This window comes from Trachypithecus francoisi, unplaced genomic scaffold (genome assembly GCF_009764315.1).
Source record: "Trachypithecus francoisi isolate TF-2019V2 unplaced genomic scaffold, Tfra_2.0 Lachesis_group1, whole genome shotgun sequence".
In the NCBI taxonomy this organism is placed as follows: domain Eukaryota; kingdom Metazoa; phylum Chordata; class Mammalia; order Primates; family Cercopithecidae; genus Trachypithecus; species Trachypithecus francoisi.
Window position 1 is genome coordinate 172,622,232 of NW_022681454.1, and position 15,484 is coordinate 172,637,715.

The window sequence follows — 15,484 nt, forward strand, 5'->3', positions numbered from 1 at the left end:
TTCTTGACATATATTTTGGTTTTCTTTTACGTTATTAACAAAGTTATTACTCCTATATCTATTACTTGATTTATTTGTTTGGGAGCATTACAAATGTGGTTGCATGTTCAATGCATTTTTCTTTGACTTTCTTTTGTTAAAATTGGCATTACATTTTGTTGTCGTATTTTATTTTATTGAGACTATGAATTTTGAAATGTATTCTATTGTTGATCATTTGGATTGTTTCAGAAAGATATTTCAAATAATAATACTGCAAAAGAAGTTTTTTGTTTTTTGTTTTTTTTTGTAAATGTTCCCTGGAGATAATATGACAGAATTTCACCAGGATATTTACAGTAATGATTGTATATTTCACATAGTATGTAAAGTACAGGGTTTCTTTGAAAGAATGCAAATTGTTTTCCAAAGTGGTTCTACCAAATCCCCACTTCCTTTAGCATTAACTAAGAGTTATAATGGCTTCTCATCATCTATAGAACTTGGTTTTTCCAGGTTATTAATTTCTGTTAGTCTGGTATACAGTAAAAGGAGTAATTCAGTATTAGTTTTATATTTGCCTAATTATTAACTATATTGAGAACCTGTTGTATGTTTCTCACCACTTGGATTTCTCATCAATTTTGCATTAATACATTATATACAATGAGATATATTACATATTGTAGTTATTTTATATTACATATTATATATTATATCAATTATATGTATAAATATATACACATTATAATATACTATGTTAACCTTGATAATCTTGCTGATGCAGTACTTATAAAGCTTCTCCACCACCAAGTTAATCTTTTGCCTCTTTTCCATACTTGACTCTTTGGAAAGAGAGCACTGCATGCAGCCCATACCTAAGAAAGGGGACGTTATTGTCTATCTCCTTGAGGATGAAGGACATATATATATATATATATACACATATATGTCCAATATCTCCAATAATGGATGTATTTACTTTCCTTATTTGCAATTTTTCTGCATGGGACATTAGTTACCCATTCATAGTTAATTATTTTTTATCCTTTTATGTCAGTGTAGAGTCATACATATTTCTTTGTTATCAGGATATTATCCAATAGTACTTTATTTATTTTCTTGCTTAAGCTGTTCCAGCTCAGGTCATTGGGAGTCCTTTGACTCCTGTGTTCTTTTGACATATATCTTCACTGTACATGGTGTGTTTATGTGTGTGCCTGTGTGTTTCTTAAATGTGTTACTTATCATATAAAATAATCTTACTCAAAACACTTTCTTCAGCTTTTTCACTTAAACTGGTTTTACAAAACAATTTAAAATTACATTGTAATTTCAAAGATTGTCTTTTTGGGTGCCACAAATATTGACATTGGAATTGCATTGAAATCCAAAGATCAATTTGGGGAGATTTGACAAATATATTATAATGTACCAGTTATCTATAAATATATGTGTTTATTTATTTAGGACTTTGTGTTATGTTACAATAACATTTTATATCTTCACAAATGGCACATTCATATTTTTGTTAGTTGCATTCCTAGGTGGCTAATATTTCTATAATTACAAACACTTTATATTTTAAATGTTATTTTATGTCTGTTGCTGATGTATGTCAAGGAATACTGGAGAAGGAGATTAACTGCGGGCATAATGGTGCTAGGAGCTCTGCTGACTGCTCCCTAGTGAAACTGGCAAAAATTATAAATAAATAAATAAAAACTGCCATTTAAATTCTCTGGAAATCATCCTAAGAGAAAACAGCAAATGAAGAAACATATGTAAACCAAAGAAAATGACTGAGGCAAGTCTCAGTCAATTTAGAGGTTTATTCTCCCAAAGTTGAGGACACATCCAGGAAAAAGGAAAAATAAATCACAGAAACATTTGTGATACATCCTTTCTCCAAAGAGAATGTTAGGACTTCAACATTGAAAGGGAAAAGAGTGGGCAATAGGGAAAGAGGAAAGTAAAAAAAAAAAAGAGAGAGAGAGAGAAAGGTGAACAAAAAAGGCAAAGGGTTACATTCTTTTGTCACTTTGATGAGTGCTTAGTGAATCCACAGCTTACATGTGAAAGGAGGGCAGTGCAACCGTCAATTATGCATTTGTCTCCACTCAGTAAATCTGAAATTTTACGTAAGATGAAGTAAACACAGGGTAGAAGAAGCAGTCAAACAGGCATCTGTCTTAGATGAGCAGAGGAATGATATCTAGTCCCGTCTTTGTCCCGTACCTGGAAATATAGGCTGTTAATTTGCCGTCAGGGTGAAAGTCAACAGAACTCTGTTTTGGGATAAAAATCTTAAGGCCCGCAAGGAATTTCCTTTTTAGTGATTCGTGAGGGGGGCTGTGTGGGGAGATATGTGACCTTCTTATCTTTGTAGCTATCTATTTAGGAACAAAATAAAAGGCAGCTTTTGTGTATTTCGGTTCCCAAGCTTAACTTTTCCCATTGGCCTAGTGAGTTTCGGGTGCTGAGATTTTTTTATATTCCTTTTACACATCTAATCAAGGAAATCTACAAAGATTCAGTAAAATGTAGAGTCTGTGGTATTTGACCCAAGTCTTCCCCCTGGCTCCTGTCTCCTAGCTCATTGATTTGCATACTCTACTTAATAGAGCTGCAGTCAAGAATACAGGGCTTCCTTTGCCATCAGTAATCAGTTAGATGGATTTCCTCTCTGAGGACCAAACATCAGAATTTCTCATCCTGTAACACCTACTTATTGCTGGGGCTAAGTTCTGGGCAAGCGTAGTTGACAGGTTGGGTAGGTCTCTTATGCCACCTAGTTCTACTAGTGAGTACAGTCAGCTATGAAAACTGGGCCCTCATCATCATTTCCCTGGCTCAAAGGCAGTGATTCCACATCAAGAGAGGCAAACTGAGAGGTCCTCAGGATGCTGCCCCACTCTCCACCGAGTGCTTAGCTTCTAGAGCAGGAGTTTCTCTCTGTCACTCAAAGAAAACCTTGATATTGTGCACACCTACAGATCCAGAGTACTTGTTCGGAGATTTTTGTCTGTGGAGAGAAGCAGATCTTAAAGCACATGACTCCTAATCTCTTTCCAAAAGTCTGAATTCACTTGAAGCAGAGAGTAGAGAAACTCAAACCTAAGGGTGTTCTCAAGAACAGTGGAAGTGGTAGTGAGAGAGAGTTGAGAGCAGATTCAAGATACAAGCTAATCTGTAGGCAAGATAGTTTGCAGGACAGAACTGGGGAATAAGGCTGCTCGGATAACGGGGTCAAAACAAGTATCTAACACTGACCTTGGAAACTATTTTCAAAGGAATTATAATGTGACTGGATTGTTTTGTAGAATAATTTATGCTGTAAGGCATTGTTGAAAGCACTTGTTCAGTGAATGGGCAATGAGTAGAGTTTAACAGCTTTGTATAGTCTAGGAAAGAGAGGAGGAGAAATAAACCCAAACAATTGCATCCCAGGGTGATTGTAGGCAGATGCAAAGCTGCCCCTCCCTTAGATTTAATATCATGAGTTTTAACCTGTGGAAGGAAAGGTCAAGTTTATGCAAATGATCTAGTCCATCACAGAACAAATAAATAAGTAAAAACATTCAAAGATCCTGGGAGGGGTGGGAGGAGAAGAAATAATACCCAGACATTCTACAATATACTGTTTAAAATTTCCCATTTTCAACAAAAAATTCTAACAAAAAACAAGAAAGCATAACCCCAAAACTAAGAAAAAAGGGAACAGAAATTGTCTTTGAGGATGACCACATATCAGATATATCAGAAAAATTCTCCAAGAGAATAATTATAAACATGTTCACGGAACTAAAGGAAACCATTATTAAGGAAATAAGCCAAGGTATAATGACACTCTTGTATCAAATATGATTGTTAATAGACAAATTATAAAAGAAGAACCTGATGAAAATCCTGGATTTAAAAATTACAGTAGATCAGGCCTATAATCCCAGAACTTTGGGAGGCCGAGGCAGGTATATTGCTTGAGCCCAGGAGTTCAAGACCAGCCTCAGCAACATAACAAGACCCTATTTCTACAAAAACTGACAAAATTACCAGGTGAGGTGGCACATGCCTGTAGTCCCAGATACTTTGGAGGCTGAGGTGGGAAGATCTCCTGAGCCCAAGAGGTCAAGGCTGCAGTTAGCTGTGATTGTATTATTGCACTGTAGGCTGTGTGACAGCAAGACTCTGACTCATCAAAAAAAAAAAAAAAGTTTAATAACTGAAATGTTTAAACTTCATTAGATGGCCTCAAGAATATATTTAGACTGGCAGGAGAAAGTCTATGCAAACTTGAAGACTGACCAACACCAACAGAGATTTTGTAAGCTAAAAAGCAGAAAGAAAAAGGAATAAAGAAAAATAACGTGAATCTTGGAGAAATGACGGTCACTATTAAGCACACTAATGCTTATATGCATAATGAAAACAACAAAATGGGAGAAGAAAGTAAAAGGAGTGGAGAAGATATTCAAATAAATAATATGTGAAAACTTCCCTCATTTATCGACAAACAAATTACATATCCAGTGTGGGCACCAAGGCCTTTGGCCCTGTAAAGCTTCACTGAAAAATCACTGACAGGAGGCCGAGTGACTAACAGGAGAGAAAGCACACCGATTTGTTTAACGTGTTTACACAGGAGCCTTCCGAATGAAGAAGCAACTTCTCGATGAGTTATATAAACTTACATACAATCTTGAGGTTATAGAAAGAATGAAGGCTTGGATCCTTGTAAGACAAATCATGGAAGCTGGAGAAAAGGATTTCTACTGTGGAGCAATAAATGATCACTAGGAACAATTATTAGACTGAGAAACAGAAGTTAACTTGTAAATTGCTCTCTGGAATTTAAATGAACCTTGGAAACAATCAATATCTTGAAGAAGGACTTGAACAGTTGTGGTTACATTCTTGGTCTTCTTTCCTTTAACAGATAATAAGATTACAGGGAATGGATTAAGGATAATTGTTCTCTTTCATGGGTTAGTCCTATTTTTATGTACACAAAGGAAAAGTTTCTTCCAGTGCTTGTTGTTCTCAAAGGATTTTTAATTCAAAATATTTGCTATATAAATGAGCCATATTTTGGGGTGTAATATTTTGATTTCCTTCACTGGGAAGCTGAACAAACCCCAGGCAGGAGAAACACAAAGAGATTTACAAATAAACACATCATAGTAATAGTGCTGAATATCAAACACATGGACAATTATGAAGGGAGCAAGACAAAAATGATGCATTGCTTAGAGAAGAAGCTCACTAAGGCTAACAGTTGTATCCTGAGTGTGAACATTAGAGGCCAGAAGGCAGTGGGTTAATACATTCTAAGCGTTCTAAGGAAAAAACAACCAACAATTCTAAGTCCAGCGAATCTTTAAAAAATAAAAGTTAAAAAGACTTCCCTACATAAACGTAAATGGAGATAATTTTCTGTTAATATATTTGCCAAAGAATACTAAAAGTTTTTCCAGCTGAAAGCAAGTGATTCCACTGGTAATAAAAATTCACAGGAAAAAACAAAGTGCAACAATTAATCTAGCTATGTAATTGTACAAGAGAGTTTTCAGGCATGCTTTTTCCTCTTTTCTTCTCTTTACAGATTTATAAAAAGCATTTTATTAAATATAAGTATGTAATACATTGTTGATACTATAATATATAGAAAAGTTACATGTGTAATATATTTAACAATAATAACACAGAGAAGATAGATGAGGAAATGCTGTATTAGGCAAGGGCAATGGCTACATATAGTAAAATAATATAACAACGTATTGTTGGAATTGTAACATTAATAGGTGTAGTATGTATAAAATGATGCAACACAATAGAGGAAAATGAATAAAGCTCTGTAGGAGTAACATCTCTATATATCACTGGAGCTAGGTTAGTATACATGGGAAGTTGATTCTTGTCAGTTACAATGTATGTTGTAAATTCTAGAGGAACCACTAAAACAAAACAGAAAAATTAACACAAAAATGTCTAATGAAGAAATCACTGAAGAAATCAAAATGCTATATCAAAAACTCTTCACTGCAAAAGAAAAGCAGAATAGGAAATATTGAAACAAAAAATACGTGAGAGATATAGAAACAAAACTAAAAATTTTTAGTTGATATAGTTGAAGATGTTGTCAACCATGTCAATAGTAACATAAAATGTGAATGGGTTAAGCAATCTTATCATAAGGCAGAGGTTGTCAAGCCAGATTTAAAAATATGATATAATTATATGTTCTCTACATGGAATACGATTTGAATTCAAAAATACAAATAGATTGAAAATCAAAGGATGGAAACCTGCATATCATGCAAACAGCAGATACAAGAAAGCTAGAGTGACTATAGTAATATTAGACAAAATAGACCTTAAAACAAAAAATGTCACCAGAGACAATGATAGATGATAGATATTTTATAATAATAAAAAGGTCAATTCCTCAAAAATGTATACTTATAATCATCTATACATCTAATAACCTAGCACTAAAATACATTACACAAAACTTACAGAAAATAAAGGAGAAATGGAAAATTCAATAATAATACTAGAAACCTGCAACATTACACATTTAATAATGGATAAAACCACCAGACAGAAGATTAAAAAATAGAAGACTTCAAAAATTACATAGAACTAACAAATATCTAAAGTACTCTCAATCCAACAACAACAGAATATACGTTCATTTCAGGCGCTCATGGAACATTCTCTAGGATATCTTCTAGGCCATAAGACAAACTTCAACACATTTAAAAGGATAGAGATAAATGTATACTTTCTGACCATATGGAAGGGAACTCACAACTATTTAAAATTAAATAACACACTACTTAATAACCAATTGATCAAATAAAATATCAAAGGGTAATTAGAAAATACTTTGAGATGAATGAAAATGTAGACACAACATATTAAATCTTTTGAATGAAGCTACAACAGTAGTTAGAGAAAAATGTATAGCTCCAAAATGTCTATATTAAGAAAAAGAAATATCTCAAATGAATAACTTAAACTTTCACCTTACAATTCCAGAAAAAGAAGAGCAAACTTAAAGTGAGCTGAAAAAATAATAAAGATTAGAACAGAAACTAATGAAAAAATAGAAAAACAATAGGGAAAATTAATAAAACTGAAAGCTGATTCATTGGAGAGGCTAACAAAATTAAAAACCCTTTAGATAGTCTGATCAAAGATGAAAAATAAATGAAGCCTCAATTTTTGGAATCTTAAATGAAAGAGAGGACATTTACTACTGATCTTATTGAAACAAAAAAAGATAAAGGAATGTTATAAACAACTATACACAAACAAATTAGGTAACTTAGATGAAATTGGCAAACTCTTAGAAAGATACAAACTAGCAAAACCAACTAAGGAGAACTAGAGAATCTGAGTAAATCTATAAGTGAAAAGATAAATGCGGTAACTAAAAACCTACCCATAAAATAATCCCAGGTACAAATGGTTTTACTGTTGAATTTTATCAAATATTTAAAGAATCAATACCAATTATTCACAAACTATTCCAAAAGCTAGAAAAGGAAGAGACATTTTTCCAACTTAAGAGGCCAGTATTACTATGATACCCAAACTTATGAGGCCAGTATTACCCCGCTATGAAAACTAGACAGAGACATCATAAAGAGTTAAAACCTCGGACCAGTATCTCTTATGAGTATGGATGCAAAAATCTTCAACAAAATACTAACAAGTCAAACTCAGCAACATATAGAGAGATTCATATGCCATGGTCAATGAGAGATGAAAAGAATTTTAGGCTGGCTTATTCAAACATCAATCAATGTAGTACATCATATCAATTGAATAAAAAACAAAAATTTCATAATGATCTCAACAGTTTCAGAAAAAGCATTTGACAAAACTCAATGCATTTTTATTATAAAAAGCACACAGCAACCTATGAATAGAGGAGAATATTTTCAACCTAATAAAGAGCATTTATGAAAAACCCATGGCTAATATTATACTTAATGATGAACACCTGGAGGCTTACTTACTAAGCTTGGGAACACAAAAAGGATGTCACTAACACCAACCCCATTTAACATTATGCTAGAGGGTCTATCCAGAGCAATTAGACAAGAGAAAGAATAATGAAAATCACCTATAATAGAGAGGAAGGAGTAATTCTATCTCTATTCACAGATTATAAAATCTTGTAAATAGTTGATCCTAAGGATTCCACTAAAAAACTACTAGAACAAATATGTGAGTTCAGCAAAGTTGCAGAATAAAGAATTAATATAAAACATCAATTGTATTTCTATATGTTTTCAACTCAACTGACAAAAGTGTTAAAGAAAACAAAATTGTTAGGAATAAATTTAATTAAAAATGCAAAATTTATTCTCTGAAAACTACAAAACATTGCTGAAAAAAACAAGCAATTAGGAAAAATTTCCATGTTAATGTATCAGGGACTTGATGCTGTTAATAAGGCAATGCTCCTCAAACTGACCTACAGATTCAGCAAAATTTCCCTCAAATCCCAGATGGCTGTTGTACAGAAAACTACAAGCTGATTTGATAATTTATATACAACTGCAAGGGAATGAAAAAAGCCAAAATAATCTTCAAAAGAAGAACAAAACAGAAGACTCACTCTTCCTCATTTTAAAACTTACTACAATGCTGTGGTGCTCAAGACATTTTGGTACTGGCACAAAGATAGACATATAAATCAATAAAATAGAATTGACGGTGCAGAAATAAACCCACACATACATCATCAACATACTTAGCAAGAGCGGCAAGACCATTCAACAGGGGAAAAAAGAATAGTCTCTTCAAGAAATGGTGCTGGAACCATTAGAAATCCACAGGCGAAAATTCAGATGCTTACTTCGAACTACATCACACTGCATTCTGCCTGTTACTTAAGGTTTTCATTTTTTTATTCTTTTTTTAAATGTTATGACTGCTTTTATTATTGACTTTTTTTTTTAAAAAAGTATGATATGTGTGTTAAAAATATGTTTCCTGTAATTGCTGAACGCAGGAATCCTTATATTAATATTTCCATTAAACACATCTTGTCAATTATGCTCTTTGAATCTATGTGGCATTTGTCACTGTTTTTGTGTATGTGCTCTTATGTATGACCAATGGATTAATTATGTGTGAAAGTCATTTTCAAATGTCTCAATATATTGATGTATTTCTTAATGTCTCCATGTATTTTTGTCAATTTATATATGTTGAACATATATTATTAAGTGCATAAAAGAAAAGCTACCCAAACTTTCATTTGATTGGCATTTGCTTGATATATTTTATTCATACTTTAACCCATTTATGCCTGAGGTTGCAGTTTTTTGAATTTTTGCAATCAGACTTTGGTGATGGCCTTAAGCAATAGGATATAAATAACTCCCATGCACTTAGCGTTCCATTAATGGAACACTAGGCTCACCTCTTTTTATCTATTTTGAGTTATTTTTCTGTGAACAGCATGTAGCTGATTGTCTTTAAACAGTCAGTGTTAACCTAATAAATTTAGAAGTCTGTCTATATTCCTTTGTTTTAGTAGTATTGTATTTAAACATTTTTGTATACCCAAACTGTTTACTTTTCTTTTGTCCTGTATTTCTTGTAGTTCTTTTCTCTTTGCATACTTTCTTTTAAATTGAGTCGGTTTTCTCTTTTTATTCTTTTATATTCACTGCCTTAAAACTATGTATTCTGTTTTTCATTCTATAGTTTTTACATTTTTAATGTCACTGTGCATTCTTCCAGTCAGGGATTCACTGCATGAAACAGAAATCACCCAAAGTATATTAAGGAGAGAAGACATTTAGTAGAAGAACTTGGTGCTTATAAAATTATTGAAAGCATTGGAAGAATATTCTTTAGAGGTTGCCACTCGAACTATTTCTAAAATGGTTCATGCCATTGTGTGGTTTCTCTCCAAGTATCAGGAAGCCATTGCAGAACACCCTCTCCACCAGAGCCACCACCACCACTACCACCATCACTGCCACAACTGCCACCATGACCACTGCCACCATGACCACCAGCATCCCCATCACCACCATCACTGCCACAACTGCCACCATGACCACTGCCACCATCACTGCCACAACTGCCACCATGACCACTGCCACCATCACTGCCACAACTGCCACCATGACCACTGCCACCATCACTGCCACAACTGCCACCACCACCACTACCACCATCACTGCCACAACTGCCACCATGACCACTGCCACCATGACCACCACCATCCCCAACACCACCATCACTGCCACCACCACCACCACCATCACTGCCACAACTGCCACCATGACCACTGCCACCATCACTGCCAAAACTGCCACCACGACCACTACCACCATCACTGCCACAACTGCCACCATGACCACTGCCACCATCACTGCCACAACCGCCACCATGACCACTGCCACCATCACTGCCACAACTGCTACCACCACCACTACCACCATCACTGCCACAACTGCCACCATGACCACTGCCACCATCACTGCCACAACTGCCACCACCACCACTACCACCACCACTGCCACAACTGCCACCATGACCACTGCCACCATGACCACCACCATCCCCATCACCACCATCACTGCCACCACCACCACCACCACCACGACTGCAATCACCACCACCACCATCACTGCCACAACTGCCACCATGACCACTGCCACCATGACCACCACCATCTCCATCACCACCATCACTGCCACCACCACCACTACCACCATCACTGCCACAACTGCCACCATGACCACTGCCACCATCACCGCCACAACTGCCACCACCACTGCCACAACTGCCACCATGACCACTGCCACCATGACCACCACCATCCCCATCACCACCATCACTGCCACCACCGCCACCACCATCACTGCCCAAACTGCCACCATGACCACTGCCACCATGACCACCACCATCCCCATCACCACCATCACTGCCACCACCACCACCACCATCACCACCATCACTGCCGCCACCACCACCATCACCACGACCGCCATCACCACCACCACCATCACTGCCAAAACTGCCACCATGACCACTGCCACCGTGACCACCACCACCCCCATCACCACCATCACTGCCACCACCACCACCATCACCACGACCACCACCACCATCACTGCCACAACTGCCACCATGACCACTGCCACTGTGACCACCACCACTCCCATCACCACCATCACTGCCACCACCACCACCATCACCACGACCACCACCACCATCACTGCCACAACTGCCACCATGACCACTGCCACTGTGACCACCACCACTCCCATCACCACCATCGCTGCCACCACCACCACCACCACCACGACCGCCATCACCACCACCACCATCAAAACCACCACTGCCACTGCCACCACCATCACTGCCACTGCCACTGCCACCACCACCATCACCACCATCAACACCACCTCTGCCACTGCCACCACCACCTCTGCCACCGACACCACCACCACCACTGCCACTGCCACCACCACCATCACCGCCATCACCACTGCCACCACCGCCACCACCATCATCACAACCACGACCACCACCACCACCATCACCACTGCCACTGCCACTGCCACCGCCACCATCACCATCATGACTACCACCACCACCATCACCAACACCACCACCGCCACTGACACCACCACTGCCGCCACCACCACCACCACCATCGCCACCATCATCACCACTGCCACAACCATTACCACCACCACCACCACTGCCACCACCGCCATCACTGCCATCACTGCCATCACCACCACCACCGTGACCATCATCATCAACATCGCCACCGCCACCACCACTGCCACTGCCACCACCACCACTGCCGCCACCACCACCAACACTGCCACCATGACCACCATCACCACCACCACCATCAACAACACCACCACCACAACCACCATCACTACCACCATCACTACCACCACCACCACCGTCACCATCATCACCACTGCCACAACCATCACCACCACCACCACCACTACCACCAGCACCATCACCACCACCGCCAACACCACCACTGCCACCACTGCCATCACCACCATCACCGTCACCGCCACTGCTGCCACCACCACCACTGCCACCATGACCACTGTCACCACCACCACCATCAACACCACCACCGCCACCACCACCATCACCATCACCACCATCACCACGACCACCACCACCATCACTGCCACAACTGCCACCATGACCACTGCCACTGTGACCACCACCACTCCCATCACCACCATCACTGCCACCACCACCACCATCACCACGACCACCACCACCACCACTGCCACTGCCACCACCATCACTGCCACTGCCACTGCCACCACCACCATCACCACCATCAACACCACCTCTGCCACTGCCACCACCACCTCTGCCACCGACACCACCACCACCACTGCCACTGCCACCACCACCATCACCGCCATCACCACTGCCACCACCGCCACCACCATCATCACAACCACGACCACCACCACCACCATCACCACTGCCACTGCCACTGCCACCGCCACCATCACCATCATGACTACCACCACCACCATCACCAACACCACCACCGCCACTGACACCACCACTGCCGCCACCACCACCACCACCATCGCCACCATCATCACCACTGCCACAACCATTACCACCACCACCACCACTGCCACCACCGCCATCACTGCCATCACTGCCATCACCACCACCACCGTGACCATCATCATCAACATCGCCACCGCCACCACCACTGCCACTGCCACCACCACCACTGCCGCCACCACACCACCACTGCCACCATGACCACCATCACACCACCACCATCAACAACAACACACCACCACACCATCACTACCACCATCACTACCACACCACCACCGTCACCATCATCACCACTGCCACAACCATCACCACACCACCACCACTACCACCAGCACCATCACCACCACCACGCCACCACCACCACCGCCACCACCACTGCCACCACCACCATCACCATCACCACCATCACTGCCACTGCCACCACCACCACTGCCACCATGACCACTGTCACCACCACCACCATCAACACCACCACCGCCACCACCACCATCACCATCACCACCATCACCACGACCACCACACCACCACTGCCACCACTGCCATCACCACCATCACCACTGCCACTGCCACTGCCACACCACCATCACCATCACCACCATCACTGCCACCACCACCACCATCACCACGACCACCACCACCATCACTGCCACAACTGCCACCATGACCACTGCCACTGTGACCACCACCACTCCCATCACCACCATCGCTGCCACCACCACCACCACCACCACCACCGCCATCACCACCACCACCATCAAAACCACCACTGCCACTGCCACCACCATCACTGCCACTGCCACTGCCACCACCACCATCACCACCATCAACACCACCTCTGCCACTGCCACCACCACCTCTGCCACCGACACCACCACCACCACTGCCACTGCCACCACCACCATCACCGCCATCACCACTGCCACCACCGCCACCACCATCATCACAACCACGACCACCACCACCACCACCATCACCACTGCCACTGCCACTGCCACCGCCACCATCACCATCATGACTACCACCACCACCATCACCAACACCACCACCGCCACTGACACCACCACTGCCGCCACCACCACCACCACCATCGCCACCATCATCACCACTGCCACAACCATTACCACCACCACCACCACTGCCACCACCGCCATCACTGCCATCACTGCCATCACCACCACCACCGTGACCATCATCATCAACATCGCCACCGCCACCACCACTGCCACTGCCACCACCACCACTGCCGCCACCACCACCAACACTGCCACCATGACCACCATCACCACCACCACCATCAACAACAACACCACCACAACCACCATCACTACCACCATCACTACCACCACCACCACCGTCACCATCATCACCACTGCCACAACCATCACCACCACCACCACCACTACCACCAGCACCATCACCACCACCGCCAACACCACCACTGCCACCACTGCCATCACCACCATCACCATCACCGCCACTGCTGCCACCACCACCACTGCCACCATGACCACTGTCACCACCACCACCATCAACACCACCACCGCCACCACCACCATCACCATCACCACCATCACCACCACCACCGCCACCATGACCACTGTCACCACCACTACCAGTACCACTACTGCCACCACCACCATCACCATCACCACCACTACCATCATCATCACTATCACCACCACCACCGCCACCACCATCAACACCACCACCGCCACTGCCACCACCGTCACCACCACCATCACAACCACCATCACAACCACCACTGCCACCACCATCATCACCACCACCACCACCATCACCACCACCATCACCACCACCACTGCCACCACCACCACCATCACCACCACCACCAACACCATTACTGCCACTGCCGCCACCATCACCACCACCACCATCACCACCACCACCACCACTGTCCCCGCCACTGCCACTGCCACAGCCACCATCACCACCATCACCACCACCACCACCAACACCACCACTGCCACTGCCACTGCCACCACCACTATCACCACCATCACCATCACCACCACCACCACCATTGCCACCGTTATCACCAACACCACCACTACAATTGTCTCCACACATATATATAAATATGGAATAGTAAATCTAGCCACTTGCCAGCAAATACAGAAAACAAAAACAAAAACAAAAAAAAAACAGGAATTTGGCATTTCTGTCATCCCATGCTTTAGTTTGGGCATGTTAGTGATAAAACCCAATTTGTATCAAGATCTCTATTTGCAAAGAATACATCCATTTTTAGATTTTTAGCCTTTATCCAATAGGCTATTCACTAGAAACAAATTGGAAAGGAGGTAGAGTGCAAAATAATAATGTCCATTGTAGCCCTCAGTAACCACATCATCCTGTAACTCAATCTAAAAACAAGTACAGCAACATCATTCTTACTAGGATGTAAATCTTGCTCACACAAAAGAAAACATGCTCACTCTTTTTCCAAAAAGCGAGGCTAAAGCCTCATCAGTTGCTCTACTTGTCCTATTCTACTCATATCACACTACATTGTAAACTTAAAATCCTGTCTGTCTCATGGGAACTCAGTATTCCATAATCAGGCGTTAACTTTCTGCCCGTACCCAATAACATGCCAAAAGTAGATTCTCAGTTTTCTTCCTTTGCCAAAGAGATCAGAGCTTTATTTGCACACTACTTGTTTCATTGAGATGCTCCTGAAGACGAAACTGCCATTTTTCCATCAGTGTGATACTGCTTTCAGTTTACTAATTCTAGGGGATTGGCTGTTCTTGGGATTTAACTTAGCTCTTTCTATAGCACTATCCCCCACTCCACAGGTCACATAACTAAAATAAGAATGTTTCCTGTGTCTGTATGTGTTGATGCCAACAGTTAATTTAAAATGGGAGAAATA

At 41.4% G+C, this 15,484-nt stretch overlaps 2 pseudogenes; both read left to right on the forward strand.

The window, feature by feature from the left end:
• Positions 1-10,765: 10,765 nt before the first annotated feature.
• On the forward strand, positions 10,766-12,451 carry LOC117084860 (annotated as a pseudogene).
• Positions 12,452-12,643: 192 nt separating this feature from the next.
• LOC117084861 lies at positions 12,644-14,617 on the forward strand (annotated as a pseudogene).
• Positions 14,618-15,484: the final 867 nt, after the last annotated feature.